Source organism: Scardinius erythrophthalmus (genome assembly GCF_964197995.2).
Source record: "Scardinius erythrophthalmus genome assembly, chromosome: 2".
Classification (NCBI taxonomy): Eukaryota; Metazoa; Chordata; class Actinopteri; order Cypriniformes; family Leuciscidae; genus Scardinius; species Scardinius erythrophthalmus.
Genome location: NC_138222.1, coordinates 51,618,157 through 51,624,308, shown reverse-complemented (window position 1 = coordinate 51,624,308; position 6,152 = coordinate 51,618,157).

Here is a 6,152-nt window from a genome sequence, read left to right as displayed (position 1 = left end):
GTTAACGCCTAAATTTGACAGCCCTAATATATATATATATATATATATATATATATATATATATATATATATATATATATACACTGTATATATACTGTATATATATACTGTATATATATATATATAGGCTTGGGCGTCGTGACGTCATACTTGGCGTGGCGGCCATGTTGATGGCCTCGCGAATGTAAACATACAGCAAGTCAACGAGGAGAAGCAGAGTTGGGAGAGAACAAAAAAGATGTTAAAATCCCGAAAAGAATGTGGAATTTACGGGGATACGTTAAATAGGGAAGCAAGGGACCCGTATGTGGACAAAATCGGCAAAAAAGTGTAGTTTAAGTAGCTGTCAACCCTCCCGTTTTTTCCGGGTTTCTCACGTATTTGAGCTCTTTTCCCGCTGTCTTCCCGTTTTAGTATTTTCCTATAAAATATCCCGAAAAATTACAATTTCAACATTCATCTTTCTGTTGCTATCCCTCTGCAAAACTGCAGCAGTAACTAAGCGAGTTGTGAAGCTAGGTCTAACGTGACTTTGCTTACAGATTGGCGTGAAATCGTGCTCTCACAACAACCACGCTGTTATCTAAAAAAAGGCCAATATCACGCTAAGGTTGCCTTCAAGTAAGCAAAACGATGCTTTGAAAACATCTGTTTTTCTGGAAGGGCAAGGGGGTAGCAACATGACAACAGTACAGAGACTGACAGGTCCGATGGAAGGGCTAACATTAATGTTATGATAGTAAGTTATTAAAATACGGGATATTTTACAGGAAAATTTGTCCACATAACTTACTGGTCCCTGGTTTCCCTATTTAATGTATCCCCGTAAATTCCACATCCTTTTCGGGATTTTAACATCTTTTTTCTTTCTCCCAACTCTGCTTCTCCTCGTTCGACTTGCTGTATGTTTACATTCGCGAGGCCATCAACATGGCCGCCACGCCAAGTATGACGTCACGACGCCCAAGCCCTATATATATATATAGGGGCTCTCCCTAGGGGCGTCCGGGGGAAATTTCCCTGCCAAAACAGGGATTGAAAAAAATTTCCTGTTTTCGGTGCTGATGCGGTGGTGAGCGTTCATGTAACATGTGAGGGTGGCGCTGCCAATAAAGCACCTAAAAGCTGTCACAAAGAACTGGCAAAAGTAATGATTAATATGTAAAATATAGCAAGGAGACATTTTAATTGTTTATTAATAAAGAAGTGTTTTCTGTGTCAGTGCCCTGCATAGATGAAGTTGACGATGCTATCCTCGCGATCTTCGCAGTAGTGAACTCGCCAGAGAGAAATGCACATTTCATAGGCCTACGGATTACACAAGCAGCTTGTTTTCTTTCGTTTTGAATTGTTCTGTTTAAAAGAAGACCTTCCAAGCTTTGTATAGATATATTTATCAGGTCTGTCAGGCAAGTAGGCTCCCTTATACGCTGAGTTTTGGTTAATTTATGTTCATTTATCCGTGTCGTGATTATCTATTGTCTATATACTATATTTACTTATTTATTAAATCCAGGCAATTGTTTGATGAAACATGGATTAAAATTAAGATACAATTAATACAAAACGAAATTCATTTTAAAGAAAGGCTTTGTGCTTTCTGTTTGAGGTCTCAGTGAAAGTTTTAAACAGTCTTTTAGTGCTGCTTTCAGAGCACTCATGTCCATAACATTGTTTTTTCCTGAAAAATAAAATAAAATGAATATGTTATGTTCTGTGGAGAGCCAACCCTTCTTCATCCGGTGGGTAGTATTAGGCTACTTTGGTTTGCAGTGTAATTCACAGAATTACAAAAAAATATTTTGGCACCTAAAAGTTAAAGATTTTTTTGTGTCATGTCCACAGCATGTGTAGCCTATTTCCCTCATATTAAATATAAAACGCTTGATTACACATTGTATTACCTTGTTATGATAGTGACCTATACAATGTGCCAAACATTTTTTCCTTACCTTGTCATTCAAGGCCAGGGCACTTTTTGTACAACCAACGTTGTGCTGAACTTGACAAAATTGATCTGCTGCTAAAGCAGCGGCCAGCAGCACGTGTTTTTTTTTTTTTTTTTCAAGGCAGTAGAAGGTTATGGAACTTTTGCGCGCTTTCACATACCGTGCGCAACTACGGATCTCCCAGGAACATTCATTATATATTGCTGCGTAGTCTACATTTATCCGTGTCGGAGTTCATGTGACCAAGATATGAAAGTAAAAGCATCTTACAAAACCATCATAAGCAAAATTATAAACCATCACATTTTAAATCATCTCAATGACAAGCGGAGTGAGGTCAATTTGTCAAAAACACACCCACAAACTGGGAAGAGAGTCTTGGCGGAAATAGACATGCTTTGATTAGGATCAGATCTTTATGATCTCACCTTGTGAGCAGCCAAACGGTTTGGAGAATTACCTGGAATGACAAGCTATGAAGCGAACCGTCAAAGACAAACGAATTTCAGCTAGTCATACCGTCACAAAGACAATGCCTTACCGATAGTGAGGCTTATAGTAACAGTGTGCAGTATACGTTATGTGCCACATGCCTGGGCATGTGACGCCATGGACATAGATATTAAAAAAAGATGCAATTTCTAGACCTTAGCAACAAAAAAAAATTAACAAAAAAAAAAAAATACATACTTATGTGTAATTTGGATATTTATATAAGGTGGAAGATAATAACAAACAATGAGTAGATGCATTGAGTTATAAAAAATGTGAAGCTATGACACTAGTTTCTGCTAAACCAGTGGAAACTGAGGATTAAACTAGTCCCAAGTCCCAATAATTATGGCCAGCATGTTTTGGAGAAAAGCATTTATTTCATAATGTGATTTACCCCCCACTTTCAATTCTTTTACTGAAAAAAATTAGCAAAAATCTAACCTTTCATTGAATGAAAGATCAAAAGGATAAACAATGTGTGTGTGTGTGCTCATAATGCAAATGCCACAGGTTCACTCATGATTAAGGGTGACTTGTGAAGTATAGAGAAGTGGTGAAGGTTAAATCACTGCTCCTCTACACTACACTACATGCAATTTCACACGGTTGTCCACAGATCTGCACAGTACAGGCTTTGACTTTTGCCGGATTCCCCTCATTGTGCTGCCTATGAGCTCAGCATACATGCATATAGAGTATAATAAATAGCAAAATACATGAAATACACTCAATAATACTAATGACACATTTATGACCAATGAATATACTTGATGTTTTTCCATTCGTTCATAATTATAGGATAAGTTGTGTAAATTTTTTTGGTAGTGCAGTTCCTAGACCTTTCAAGATTCAGTCTCTACTGTACACAAATGCTAATATCCGAACTGTAATAATCAATACAGGGAAGCTGAAATAACACTCCATGTGTAGCAAAACCACTTGCAGAACATGAACTAGCAGGCAAACTGGTACCGTCCTCTGGCAAACTCAGAACTGGTATATGTCCAGTTTCCTGAGCTGTATTTTTAATTGCATGTGGACAAAAGCAACCAATTAAAGGTGTAATTTGACCACAGATCTGTCAAAAACATAACAAAAAAAAAAAAAAAACACTAGAGAATCTGCTACAGGCAATGCTTTGAAACGCCCTTTTAAGAAAAGCGTCCTGCTACATGCCTGGTCTTAACCCCCTTTGAGGTTGATCATCCTGTCAAGCGTTTAGATGGGAACATTTGTCCAATGTGCTTATTTTTTGTGCATAAAAAATAAGTTGTATAAACCTAACACACATGGCAAACATCGAACACTCTTGACAGCACCAACCAGTGAGTGTTGTGAGGAAGCAGGCGCTCCATGCGTGAATACCTACGGCCCTTTCAAACGGTATTTGCTGTAGTGTGTGGCTGCATCACGAGATGTGTCAGCTGACACTCATTATGTCACAGTGACATGTTGTTTATCAATTCAGGACCATCAATGTCACCCTCTCAGAACAATGATGACGTCTTTAACGCTCCATAAATTGAACTTGGGGCTCCTCTGTCAAATACATTGCAAAAGCAAATGCAAAGCAACTTTGAGAGACAACAAAGTGAGGAAAAGCCCATTTATCCACCCGTCTTTAAAAATCACAGTACTCTATCTTCATTTCTCTCATCATGCAGCTGATTATTCTGCGCCAGAAAAACTGATATAGATCAGAATGCGTTTATTCTGACTGCTGTGCGCGTGGACATGGTTTCATTCAAGATGCTCAAATATGTGCCAGCATCAAGTTTCAACGTCTCCAAATGTGTCACACACAGTAAATGTAGAGGTATGATGAAATATTTGCAAATATTTGAATTTAAAGTCCGTAAGATACACCTGTACCAAAAAATAAAGAATAATGTCTGCACAATGAAGTTACAGCTCTATAATATGAATATATAAATACAACTATAAGATATTTTTATGAACAGATCTGTTGAAACGTTGCGCTTTTCAGAAATAATAATATATAGTAGCGAAGCTGTAACTTCAGTGTGCAGACATTATGTTTTTTTCTATTTATCGTTCTTTTTTTTTTTTTTTTTGTCTTAGACCTGAGCCCAAATAGGCTTTTTGTGATTTTCGACCCCAAAAAGTATTTAGACATTTAACCCTCACTTAATTTATAAACGTCATTGCATAGATAGAATATCCCTGGAATCTGCAAACACACAATGCTAGATCTTTTCTTGAATTTTCGTAGTTTTTGCATTGCCATTTAACCAAATGGTGTTTAACTATGGACTTTAATTAAACCTAACAAACTTCTTTTTGTGAAATGTTTTGATTAAGCAGTGTGCCTGTGCTATCTGTTAAATAAATGCATGCTTTGATATTATATTATAGTCTGGTTTAAGTGTCCTAATACTTTTCATGGCCTCTGTACGTTGCATTTGTGCAGAAACAATGGTTGTTCTTTTGCGAGAAGAATTTTTATCTTTTGTAAACACTTTAGTTTAGGGTCCAATTAGCTTGCTTATTATTGGCTGTTTATAGTATTTATAAAGCACTTATTCTGCATGGCCATATTGTACATCTCTTAATCCTACCCTTAACTATTAATAGCAGTAATTAGGAGTTTATTAAGGCAAAAGTCATAAATAATTAATAGTTAATAGTAAGAATTGGACCCCAAACTAAAGTGGGACCCATTTTTTCATTACCTCACACTGCATTAACCCATGTTGAGCATTTTTAGAACATAAAGATGAAAAAAAAGGGTAATGCTAAATAATGGTTTAATAGAGTTTAAATTGGCAGTTTGACAATGCACTGAAGTATTTTCTTATAATTCAAAAACTGTTCTGGACCCATGTTTATAGCATGTTAGCAGTAAAGCCTCTCAGCTTGGGTTATCTGTGACTTGTCCCAATAATCTCTATCAGTTTTCTAAGCAAAATGAATCCTGGATCAGCAGAAATGAAAAATCCAAGAAGTGTCATATGATAGTCTTGTATCATGCAATCAATTTCAGTTATGCAAAGTGTTAAAGCCTAACAGCAGGTTTGGCTGTGAGTCACATGTCATAAGACTGCTTTGTCTTCTTTCATCCCTAAGGCAGATAAGACACATGACCAGATAGACACACCCATTCACACCTGTGTGGCTGTGAGTTCTGCAGTGCATTAATGCTTAGGAGAATGGAATGCTTTATGGAATCTATCCAATGTTTCATGGTGAAACTGCAGCACTGAAAGGCCAGAAATACACCAACAGTTAAATTAATTTTTGGTGGAGTGAACAAAAACTAAATTGCCTCTAAGAAGATAATGTTAGCATTATATAGTACTGTTAAAATATTTTTTGGTTTTGGAAAAAGGTCTCTTCTGCTCGCCAATGATGCATTTATTTGCTCAAAAATCAAGTACAATTTAAAATAACTGTTTTCTATTTTAATATATTTTAAAATGTAATTTATTTTTTATAATTTTCAGCATTATTACTGCAGTCTTCAGTGTCACACGATCCTTCAGAACTTATTCTAAAATTCAGATTTGATGCAAAAAAAACATTTCTCATTATTAATGATGTAAACAGTTGAGCTTCTTAATATTTTAAAGGAAACCAAAAGTATTTTTTTTTTAGGATTCTTTGATGAATAGAAAGTTCGATTGAACTTTTACAGCATTTATTTGAAATATAAATATTTTGTGAGATTATAATTGACTTTAACGTCAC